Raw genomic sequence first — 12,712 nt, 5'->3', positions numbered from 1 at the left:
GTTCAGTCTACAAAATGTCAGAAAATAGCAAAAACTGCACATCATAACTTCCCAAAGCCCAAGATAACTTCTTCAAGATGACTTGCTTCTTTGTCCAACACTACCTTCAGTCCAGATATTTAATTTGCAATGATGTAAAACAGAGAAAAGCAGCAAACACTCACATTTGAGAAGCAGAAACCACAAAATATTTGACATTTTTGCTTCATAAATCAATCTATTCATCATTTCAGCTAGCTTCAGTTAGGTAGTGTGTGTCCATGCAGATCTTTTCACAGTGGGATTGCCCCAGTAAAAAAAGAGTGTATTAGATACAATTTGGGATGACCTCGGGATTCATTGTTCTAACATCTTTGCATCAGTAAAATCTGATTTATTTAAGTATAATTATTAGTAGAAGCCTTATGCTTTTATCATTCAGAAATATGACCAATAGTTAAAGAAAAAATTTAGATTTAGATTCATTCCTCCTCTCAATTCTCACCCAATCAGACAATCTGTATTATATTGAAATGCATAGCATGATATTCATTAGCACTGCATCGAATTGCATTCAATCGCAGTGTGTGTGGAATCAAATTATGTCAAATCACACTGCAAGAGTGAATAATATTGTATTACATTAGTAGTTGCTTCATATGTGTCTAATGTATCAGATTGTTGGCAAAGCATCAGCTTAAATGATGGAGATGCACATCCCTAATTTGATTGCACAGGTGTAAATCAGCATCTGTGTTGCTGTATTATATGTTAAATACACCCCTTGATTTCTGGAGCCTACTTCCAGGATTAACACAGTGAGAAACCCGAAGCTGTAAATGACATTGAAAGACTGACATTATGATGATATGACACTTCCAGCTGACAGTCATGATGTGCAACACTATCTACCACTATGCCTGTGTGTATGTAGGTCTGTGTGTGTGTGTGTGCAGTGCATCTATGAAAAGGCAGCATTGTCTTTCAGAGGTATAAATTATTAACATTCATAAGACCCACTGTCCGTAGAGACAGCGAGCACTTAATGAGAAGGCATCAGAAAGAGAGATGATATAGAGAGAGGAGAGAGAGATGGGAAAGAAGAGACAGGACATGAGTGAGGAAGAGATGTAATGTTCACACATAAGCACTGATCTTAATGATCTATAATGCCATATTGTACTGTATATGAGGTATTCATGCATAATGTTTTTTATTTTCTTTTAATTGTATTGTATTCAGGCCGGCTCACACCACAGAAGCCAGCCAGGGCACCGTAAGCATCTATGGACAATGGCCTCAGGAACCAATTTATCTTGAATGATTTGAACACCCATTTTAACTTTGCACAGGAACACCTTTGGGTCCCACACTAGTCTCTAAGAAGCTCTATGTGTCAAGAAGAAGCAGCGGCTATCCTCTGTAAGCCAGCACCATGCAGCAATTTGTTGGAGCAATGTGACACAAAATCCCATTTCCCCCTCTACAGTGGTTAACAGGATGGAAGGCTCTCTCTCTCTCTCTCTCTCTCTCTCTCTCTCTCTCTCTCTCTCTCTCTCTCTCTCTCTCTGTGTGTGTGTGTGTGTGTGTATGTCCTTCTCTCTCCCTCACCTCCTCTGTCTACCTTGCTTTACCTTTCCCTCTCCTTCTCTGGCTCTGAAACCTTTGCTTTGAATTGCTTTCAAGCCTGTTTTATTTTTTCTCACCCTCATCCTCTCCTGTTCTCTCACTCTCTCCCCTACATTCTTTCCTCTGTCTTCTTTCCTCTCCCATTCCCTTGTCTTTCTCTACCTCTCTCAGCCTTGCTTTCAAATACATCTTTATTCTCAGGCTAATCCTCTTTCTCCCTGTTCAGCCTTCGCTTCTCTCACTCTGGTCTCTGCTCTTCTGCCTGTGTCCTTACCCTCTCCTCTCCTTGCCTTTTTCTCATACATTTACACTGAGACAGCTAAATCTGGAAATGCGGTTTACGTGTGCAAACGCTATTCATCCATAGAAGCTTTTTCAGAGTGATTTCATAAAGGTCTACATATACACGAAAACAACAGGAAAGCAGCTAAATGTTACAACCGATGTTTGGTAGAATGAGACAGTGAATCTCAGGTGGTTAAAATAGAGAGGTAATGGAAGAATTGATGTCTTAAGCACAAACGCAAATCTTTGCAGTTCCCCTTTAATTAATGCATAATAACAAAACAAAGGTAGTTGCTCATAGTTTCAGCATTTTGAGTATTACAGTGTTTGCTTAGTGAGAGATGCACTATTTGTCATAATATTAACAGTTGGTCCATGATCCAGAGCCAGATCCAGCCTGGTCTCAACAAAGGGCATACCAATAACATGCCAATTTCCTTAAATCATTTTGCGTGTTATCACTATGTATTTTTTGCTTTTCACATTTCATCTCACACTTCATCATTTCTAAACTTACTAACCCCTAACCTCAAACTTAACCAAAACAACATTAAATGACACAGAAAAGACTTAAATGTGTAGCACGTCCTTAAAGTACACAGTCCCATGAGATCACCTTATTTTTGCCCTATGGTAACTTGTATGAATTATGAGTACAACTTCCAGTCTTCCTTTTTATTAGCATTTCTGGGGAAATGACTGATGTAAATGCAAGTCCATTTACCATCCATAGCCATCCAGAACCGTCATAAACCTGACCTAGAGGTTAATACATACTGCAATCTGATTTATATTTACCTAGAAATCTCTAACTGGAAAATCTAAAATATTTGTCACACAAATTATTTTTTTAGCATAGGTGTGAATGCGTTTTTGTTATCTAACTTAGACATATCTTCTAGCATGATCCTATTTTGATCCAAATTTAGTCAAACAAGGGTATAAGGGCACGCATGTCTAATCCAACTCCACTAACTGTAATGTCTCCAGGTATTGGACAAGCATCATCTGAGAATGCCTCAACAAAACAAGAAGAAAAAAAACTGTGCACACAATAGAGTTGTTATCATTGGTGTTATAGGGTTTGTCTTACTCCATTTGACACACACAGACACACAATAAGACACACAGGGGGAAAACATAGCTGCAGGAGGTGCTTGTTAGAAACAGAAAAAACAAAACCCACCTCACTGCAGAGTCACAGACACATACACACAAACCTTTGCACAAAGGCATCCTCACAGACACTTGCACACACTCTGAAAACACATGTGCTGACAGAGAACTACCAAGAGGTATAAAACTCATGCCTAAGCTCTCACTGATGGTGACACATATTATCCACTGTTTCAGCAGTACAATTTCTAATGCTGATACAATATTTGATTACTCTCTGTATATACCTAGTAATATATATACACTAAAGGGACTGCACTAAAGGGGGTTTGCAAGTACATGCCAGGACAGAAAGTGTGTGATTTAAATGTCTGAAGCATTGTATTAACTTTGCTCAAAAAAAGCTTTAATTCTCTGGCAGCTTGCCCTCTTCATCCTGACATTTCCAGCAAAGCCCACTTCAGAGTTGAACATCTGTCCAGGACAGTCTGTAAAGTAACTTGAATTGAACAAGTCTGCTTTTAAGTTTGGCCCCCTTTTTTTGACATTTCAGGATCTTTTCCCTTTCCTTATCTGTAACTCCTGCACCAAGGGGCAAATGTGCAGTATCCCAATGGTTCCATGGCCTTACCCAAAGTATTTAGTGTCCCTGTTTGAGACCCCTTGGACTTAGTATGAAATTCAATCACACATAAACTTGAGTCATACACAGATTTGATTAAACAGATAAAATAAAAAAAAATAAAAAAGACAGCCTTTCTAGGTTGTGAATGTTCCCTCAGAGGCAAGTTGAGCTGTAATGGATTGGCCATAGGTAAAGATAAGGACTGTTCAACGGGGAACCACAGAGAGGCTCATTCTGGGGGAAATGCAGATATGCCTAGTGTCTCAAACTGAACACAGTGATTAAACAAGAACTGAGAATTTCACCAAAAGATGCTAAGTGTTCTGTGGAGTAGTTATAACATTGGGAACCAGCTGTCTGAAAGAGTTCAAAGTGCATCCTGATCATGTTTAATAGCTCAATTAAATATGCAGTACCATTTAATACCCATATCCATTATTTAATTGCCTTTTACCATTCAATGTCTGGTCACTGGAAAACTAACAGGAGGCAAAAAGGTTGATTAAACACAGTCCAACTTGCTCAATGAAACCTTAGATAATTAGATAATGATATGAGGAAAAGCAGCAGAAGAGATTACATCATTTCAGGGATATACACCACGTTGTCATCAGCACAGAATGATAGTTGATGAGTCATTTAAGACTGGCTATCTGAATATGATGCTTAAAATGCACGACTTAAAACATAAAGTATGTGTGAGCCACTGGTTTTACAGACTTACATGTTGACTATTTAACTTGCAATTACCACTCTGTGCCACTTGCACAGTAATAAATCCACAGTCTACCATATGGACTTTAAAAACCAGGCAATTAAAGGTATTCAAAGATTGACTCTTTTCATCCCTTCAGCCTCATGGAAAATTCTACCTTTGATTGAATGCCTTGGAGAAAGAATGCTGTGGATCAGCTTACCTTCTCTAGAGACTTCATTTTAGCAGCATATTTTTTTCTAAGCCACCCTGATCTGGGAGAATGAAGCAGAGACATCCTCATTCTACAGAATTCTGAGATAAGAAACTTCTCCATCCAAGGTGTTAGTGTTAGTTAGGCCAAACTGTTAAACTGATGAACTCATGTCTTTCTGCAGACACTACTGCAGCTGATTTATGAATTCTTGAGTTGTATTTTAGTGCAAATGGGTGTTCATGGGGATGTTATGATGAGCTAGAGTTACTATCTCATTATCATCTTCATTATTTTGAAAGCACTAGCCATGCTTATGTTTAATATGGATAAGAGTCCATAAAATGCATTTAGTTGACATTTTCTCAATAAAAGAAACACTTGACAAACTTCCTTAATTTGTCCAAACAATTCTATTCCTTTTTTTAGAACAGATTTTGACCTCCATAAAAGCTCAATATATTACAGGTCTGGTGATATACAGGAACAGCATTAAGCTGCATTTATTCTGAGAAAATAAATTAACCACAGTCAGAACATAGATGTCAAATGCACATGCTACTGAAATACTAATTATATGTGGTTTGCCTTAAAACTGCAACATTTTTTATCATTCTATAATTGCATTTGACTTTGTTTTAATGAGCCTCGATCTCAATACCCAAGAATTTTAAAGACTCGCCCTGACACAGAGCAAGAAGTGTAACGCGTTTCAGAGTGGATTTTTATGACTCATTCAATTTGTCTTTATTAAAAAATATAGTCTGGGTCAGGATCACCTCAAGGTCTAATATTTCACTGAGCCTCTATTCCCAAATAAAATTCATAGCAAAGTGCCTGAAAAGCAGGTACATGAATCATTAAGATTCAAAGACAGTTTAGATTAAAGATGTCACCTTATTTATGCAGTTACCTTTAGCTCAGTGCAATGAAAAAAACATACTTATGAGATGAAAAGGAGAGACTACCCCTGTAATAGAAGACTATCTATCTATCTATCTATCTATCCTCATATTATCACAAAGTATTTGAAATAGCAGTGGTATTCTGAAAAATATGAATCAATATTTCATTTTCATTTAAGTGAACTGAGTATGTGTTAGTGTATATGTGAGTCATAAAACTCTCCCCCACACAGAACCATGGGTTTCTATGCAATTGTGTACGTTGGCGTTTGTGTATGTGTGTGCATCCAAGTCGTTGTCTAGGATGCATGAGCAGACCATTTTTACATGCCTGAAATTCTCTTGACAGACCCTTAGTGTTCTCACACTCTCCCAATATCCCCCCCCCACACACACACAAACACTCACTCACACACCTAGCGACCCTCACAGCTATCCATACAAGCTGTCTAAAAAGGCTTTGATTCCACATGGGCCTGTCTCCAATGCATCAGCCCTCCCTCTCTTTTTCTTTCCCTCTTCCTCTCTCACGCACAAAAACAATAAAAAGATGTGTGTCATTCAGCATTTTTACTCATGGGGCCTTTCATTGTGTGAAAAGGAGGGTGGGAAGAGCAAAAAAGGAAAGACAGGTACCTAGACAGTACATCCACACTGTGCTAGCTAAATGTGAAAACGAATCTTCTGCTCTCCATATCAGCCCTCCATCCATTTTAAACTAGCATATTTGACATCTTACTTTTTTTTTTAAACAAGTGAATGATGGACTCACATTTCAGCATTTACAGAGTGTTAACACTGAGCATTTGGAAAAGGACGATGTAACAGGACAGTCATTAGTCTAATTAGTGTCGACAGGAGGTGATTTCTCAACTTTTGTGAAGTGTTGGACAGTGCAGGACTATTACATTATATTTATATTTACATCTGTTTAGTGTGAATTAGGTGTATGTAACACTATATATATATACACATCATTAAACAAAAATCAATGCATGGGTAATATTAACATACTGTAGTACATTACAACATATTTGATATGCCGAATTATTCTCTGATTTGATATTTCTATCTGTAATTTATAAGCTCCATCAGTGACACACATTTTTTTGTTATGTGTTGTGACTCACCATGCTCACCATGTTTGTGTGTATTAACCTGGTGTATGTGTGTTTTTCAGACTGTGTTCAGGTCTGTCTGCACACTCACTTTTCTGTCCATCTTCATCTGTCTGTTTGTGCCACACTGTGTTTGTATGCCCATGTCTCAGACTGTGTGGGTGAGTGTTGTTACGTCTGCCTGTATCTGACTTGTTGTGACACACTGGTCACATGTCTATGGCTGTGTGTATTCAGTGTGTGTGTGTGTGTGTGTGTGTGCGCTTCAACACAGTTAATTTATGAAGTCTGTGATAATTTGGCTGTATGTGCCAACTCCCTCATCTAGAGGATTGATAATTAAATCTCACAGAAATAACAATGGTGCACGCACACACACACACACACACACACGCCCTAAACAAGGTTAAAGAGAGATTTAAGAAAGTGATAGGATGAGAAAGGAAAAATAACCAATATATGAAATGAGACAAGAAGCAAGAGCAAAGAAAAGAATATTAGCTGGAAGCAGACAAGAGTAAACAATAAAAAGGTGGAAGTGATGAACCAAGAGTTCACGTGAATGAGATGAAACAGTAAAAAGACACAGCTGAGGAGAAAAAGAGGGAGAGAGAGTGAGTGAGTGGGAGGATCATGGGAGAGTTGGAAACAGAGAGCGCGGGTTTAAAATGCCAGGAGACAGTGTGCGGTAAATAAAAAGCTCTTTATGGCCGGCTGAGCGATTTACTGGATTTATCCCCTTACAAAGGTCAATGCCAGTTTGGAGCACAACCAAAACAACAACAACACAACGAAAACAAGAGGAAAAAAAAACTTCCGTCTCAAGCTGTAAATGGCATGACCAGTAAACAAATGTGACAACAATGACAGCCGCTTAACAGACGGCTCAGTGATAAACTGAAAAATGAGCTGAGAGCAAATAAACACGGGCTGTTCGAAATGAAAAATAAAAAGCTTAAAAAGTAAAATGTCCCAAAACACAAGCTTCAGCTGCTGATAGATATGCAGAGTAATGCAGCTGGACATAACAGGAGACTCAGGGCTTATGACAGATTGTGGATGTTTGACTAGAAATTTTGCATAATATTTGGTGCTCTGTGGTGTAACCAGGAATGGAAATGAGCCAGATTTCACCAGAATGTTATTCTGGCACAACAACAACATTTGGACATTTGGAACAATACTCCCACTGAGATTTGGAAAGTTTCGTAATGGTTTTATAGGAAACAGAAGTTTTCTGAATAAATGACAAAGATTCTGCATTTGTTGCATGCAATCTATAACATTTTCTGATCTGATGCCACATTAATAGGACAGCACCAGTTGTTACAAATCATTGTTGAAATAAATCTCTCTTCTGATGTGACAGTGCTATGGTTTTGGTTTGGATAGGTTTGGGTTGGTTTGCTCCCGTTATGATGGCATTACAGGACTTGTCACTTGACTGTAAACAGATTTTTATTATTATTTTTTATGGTACTTGCCAAAACAACTTATTGCTGTCGACAGTCTCAGCAGCATGGTGCTGAACATGACTGTGGAAGGACTCAGCCAGACATCTCTACATTCTCAGCTGAGATGGAGTGCTGCATTAGGCGTTCCCACACTATTCCTTCTGTTTTATTTCAGATATTTAGATCAGTTGCAACTATTTCCAAAGCAATGTAAGTGCAAGTTTTTATTATGTTTAATTGGCAGATAAAAGCAGCTTAAGGTTTGCTAGCTTGTATATATTCTACACTGTCAAACACTAACCTGCTATTTCCAGCCTTCAATTTGCCACCACAGTTGGCCAGTTTGCAGTTTGCTATCTATGCAAAGCTAGCTAGCTAGCTAGCTAGATAGATAGATAGATAGAAAATTGAATTTCTGCTCAACTCCTGCTTCCTGATTGGTGGCTCCCATCCAGTGCTGCCAATCCCTATGATGTTAGATACACTAGGTACAGGAGTGCTGTCTCTTCGCTTGTTTGTGTGTTTGTTTTTACTGCCAAATTTGATTAGTGAGGTTTTGAAAAACAAATATCTACCCAGCAAATGAATATTTGAATAGTTTTATTGGGCACACACAGAAGGAGAGAGACTAGCCTGGTCAAAACCATTAGAGAGGGTGAGAAACAACAACTTTGTTCCATTTTAAGTTACAAGTAAACAGTAAAACCCCTTTAATGACAGCAGTGATGAAAACTGCAGCAAATTCTGATAAGGTGCATTATAAAGTTACTTTACTGGAGATCTCCATTCAAAGACACAATGCGAGACAAAATAGCGGCAAAATTCAAGCCTGTGATTTTATAGCCTGTTATTACAATTTTATCATTTTGTTTTCCTGGCCTACTGCTTGAATATGCTTTTTCCTGACTTTAAATGACTCATGACTGTCTCATGCAACATGAATGAAACAGGTAATGATACTTATTAAAGATACCCTGTGGAGTTTTCTTAACACAGTTCAGTTTGCATTGTTACTCACCAAAATGCATTGTGTTTGTCTCTGAGCTCTAACAGAAGTGATGAATGCACTTATTATATTTCAAATAATGAATGTGTTTACAGCTATGCTTACTAGCATGCAGACTACAAACATACAAAGGAGTTAAGCCTTCTGCACATATAACCTTCTTATAGTTGATTGCAGGTTCAATAGTGTCTACTCCTCAACATCCAAGCTCAACAGCAGTGAACACATTCAGTTACACACCATTGCTTTTCTCACATGTACAAAGTTAAACAGCCTCCAAGAGTCATCTCCCATTAGTTACATTTCATAGAAAACAGGCTTTCTTTAGGGATTAAGAAACTAGTTAACTTACAGCTTCCCTACAGTAATGAAATTAAATTCTAAAAAAAAAAAAATGTACAGCCAGCCTGTGTATTTATCAATCCATCATTGTCACCATTGAAAGCAGTATAACATTGCAGTTATTACACTTAAATATGTTCTTTCTGACAGTTCTGAAATGATTAGGGGAGTTTACACTCATGGGCAATGTAAACAGAGTTGTCTGTTGAAGATTTCTAACCATTAACCTTTGCCCATGTCATCCAGAAGCTGTATTGCCCAACGTGGGGCTCAAACCCACAACCCTGAGATTAAGAGCCTCGCGCTCTACCAACTGAGCTAGCCAGGCCAGATCCAAAGATCCATTAAATCCATCAAAACAAAAAAGGCTGCTCACAAGACATATTCATCACTATGAATACTATGTTTTAATCAGTTTGCTTATTAACCATCAGTCTAAAAAAACTTAACAGTGCATCTGACTCAATGTAGCATAGCATCTTCATTTAGCTGTATAGTTAATTAAGTCCTACAGGATAATGTGTGTACATACTCATTTTTTTTAACATACAATATTACAGGAATAATACTTGAAAGTAAAAGTGTTGTCAGGAGTGGGATTTGAACCCACGCCTCCAACTGGAGACCAGAAGTCCCTTTGCTGAGGAAGGAATGACTCCTTGAGTCTGGCGCCTTAGACCACTCGGCCATCCTGACAGTTGAAAACATGAGCCCACAAATTCAGTCTGGACTGTGCAAAAGCTAGAGGATCTGATCAAGCTGTCTCATTACAATTAATGAAAAATAGAAAATGGCACTTTTGTTAAGCACATGTCAGCAACTGATAATACTGTCTATGGAGTGAATAAAAACCTTCTTATGCTGCTCTCTTCATTGACCTCCTACTCTACCAACCAAGCAAGCTGGGCTACACAGCATAACTCCTACTTCATGTGATCACATATGTCAATATTGTGCTTTGGAGGAGGCCCCATCAGCTGCAGTCTTTCAGCTATGGTTCAGCTATGTCATCAAGACAAACTGCCAGGCTCACTGCCAAACTGGAGGAAATGGTCAGCTACAGTCTCCTGTTTTATGATGTATTCTCTGCTCAGGGGTCATACGCTTGATTTCCATCCTTGTGCTTATCCTTCCTTTTAAAAGCATCACCGCCCAACGTGGGGCTCGAACCCACGACCCTGAGATTAAGAGTCTCATGCTCTACCGACTGAGCTAGCCGGGCCTCAGATACAGAGGTAGACTCACAAGATAACAAGTTCACATTTAACAATAGCACACTTTAATCAAGATACTCCACGAGATTATCCACAATTCTAAAGAGAGGTATGTACAGAAATATCATACAGAAAAGGAGAGCTGACTAAAACAATTGATGCAACACAATTTTAAGCCTCTCTACAATCAGTGAAGTCTAGTGTAATTCAAATACCGATTTTATTGAAGCTGGTCCAACTAATTTTCTTGGCTTTTTCACATGGGCTGTACTCAGTCTTTAGCTTTACAGTTCATGTATACTTAAGAGTTTTCCTCATTCAAATAACCAGAAAACAGTACTGTCGAGAACAATTAAGCAAGAGGATGCCATATCAACCCTCTCGTTCAAAAGGATAAATATTATGGATTGGTTAGGTTATTGTTTCATATGTTGCAGAGAATTTTCGAGGGCTTAACAACCTCTTGTAGACCTGGAGGGAAAATGGTGAAGTAGGGAAGGAGAGAAGAGGGATAAAAAGAGAGTAGAGTGATCTGAGAAAAGGTTGTAGTGAGTAGGAGAAATAGGTGAGAATGAGTAGAGGAGGATCGGTGAACACATTCTAATCAGAACTAAATAAATGAGGGAGAATGAGTGGCCAATAAGGGAGGAGGCAGAAAGGGGATTAAAGCAGAGAGAGAGAGAGAGACAGAGAAACAGAGGCGGGTCATTAAGAAGTCTCTAGTGGAATAAAGTGAGGCATTATCATTTTAATGCTTGACTTAATATTCCTGCTTGTGAAATAAGTGGGAGGTGCACATACATACGCATATCCTACATATCTCCTTATCCTCCCTCTCTTAGTCACTCATTGCTTGTATTTTTATGTTTCATCCCTACCTACCTTTTAATGCGTATAAATTATTTCATTGCTTTATCTAAGGCTTTGTTTAACCAGGATACTCCCACTGTGATCATACATGTTCTCTTCCAAAGGAGACCTGGCCCATAGCCATTCAGCAGAAGAAAAAAACAAGACAATAAAGAGATTTCATAAGCAGTAAGAGACAGAGGAAGAAAAAAATAGAAGAAAGAGATGAAAGAGGACAAACATCAGCCTGATTCTACAGCTCTCAACATTCAACAGCCTGCAATTCATTACTGGTGACTTGTTGATTGTCAATGCTTCCTGCAGGGTATTACATACAAAGCTCTGATGAAAAACAAACCTAACCATTAGAATGTCATACTCTATTGTCCTCCATATTTCTGAATAAAAAACAGATCAACATGGACTTTTTTCCTTTATACTGTCATGATTTTCATATAATGGCTCCCTATGTGACACAATAAGCTTAATGCGAACTTCAATAAATAATGAAACTTCCATTCATTCTATTTGTTCATGTAACATCTTTATCACTGCTGATGATTGATCACAAGAATACCAATTTCCTTCGTTTTATGATCCCATTACTTTGAAGATGGAAAAATGGGTAAAGTACAACATCAAAAAAAATCCCAAATTCCCCAACATTAAAGTAGATGGTTACATTTACATTTACTCATTGGCAGATACTTGGGATACCAAGCCAACTTAGGGTTCAGTTCTCTTGCCCAAGGAGACTTTGGCATACAGACAGGAGGAGCCAGGGATCAAACCGCCAACCCTGTGATCAATAGACAACCCACTCTACCCTACCCCCTGAGCAACAGCCACCCCTAAAATGTTTCAAAATAAAAAGATGTTTGATAAATATGAGTTAGTATATTCTAAAAATACAGCAACCACTATCATCACACTTGCAGTCATGGCTTAATTCCACAAACCTGTGTTCAAACAGCAACAAGACATATCTTTATAATATATTACAAATTATTCACAAGACAACATGTAATGTGAAAGGGGTTGCTTAACTCACAACATCTGTGTTTACTCTCACGTCATTTTAGGGGCACAGAGGGTACCTATTCTCTTTAAAAAAAAAAAAAGTTTGAATGTATACAATCTGCTGAGCAGCAGGCAGCAAATAGATAAAGTTAGCAATAGCTGGTGAACACAGTGGAGCATTTAGCAGGTAAAAAGTCCAATATTTCCCTCAGGAGTTGGTGGAGGCCAAAACAAAGCTAAAAGGAGATTGAATATTCTACTT

At 38.3% G+C, this 12,712-nt stretch overlaps 3 non-coding genes across 3 annotated transcripts; all 3 read right to left on the bottom strand.

Moving 5' to 3' along the window:
* Positions 1–9,622: 9,622 nt before the first annotated feature.
* Positions 9,623–9,695, bottom strand: trnak-cuu (transfer RNA lysine (anticodon CUU)). The gene has a single exon. It is a non-coding gene; the product is annotated as a tRNA-Lys (tRNA).
* A 257-nt stretch (positions 9,696–9,952) lies between these two features.
* On the bottom strand, positions 9,953–10,063 carry trnal-caa (transfer RNA leucine (anticodon CAA)). The gene is made up of 2 exons: positions 10,026–10,063; positions 9,953–9,998 (listed from the first exon to the last, which is right to left on the bottom strand). It is a non-coding gene; the product is annotated as a tRNA-Leu (tRNA).
* A 453-nt stretch (positions 10,064–10,516) lies between these two features.
* trnak-cuu (transfer RNA lysine (anticodon CUU)) lies at positions 10,517–10,589 on the bottom strand. The gene has a single exon. It is a non-coding gene; the product is annotated as a tRNA-Lys (tRNA).
* Positions 10,590–12,712: the final 2,123 nt, after the last annotated feature.

The sequence above is a fragment of the Lates calcarifer genome, linkage group LG19 (genome assembly GCF_001640805.2).
Source record: "Lates calcarifer isolate ASB-BC8 linkage group LG19, TLL_Latcal_v3, whole genome shotgun sequence".
NCBI classification, from domain to species: domain Eukaryota; kingdom Metazoa; phylum Chordata; class Actinopteri; family Centropomidae; genus Lates; species Lates calcarifer.
This window is presented reverse-complemented; position numbering and strand designations above follow the sequence as displayed.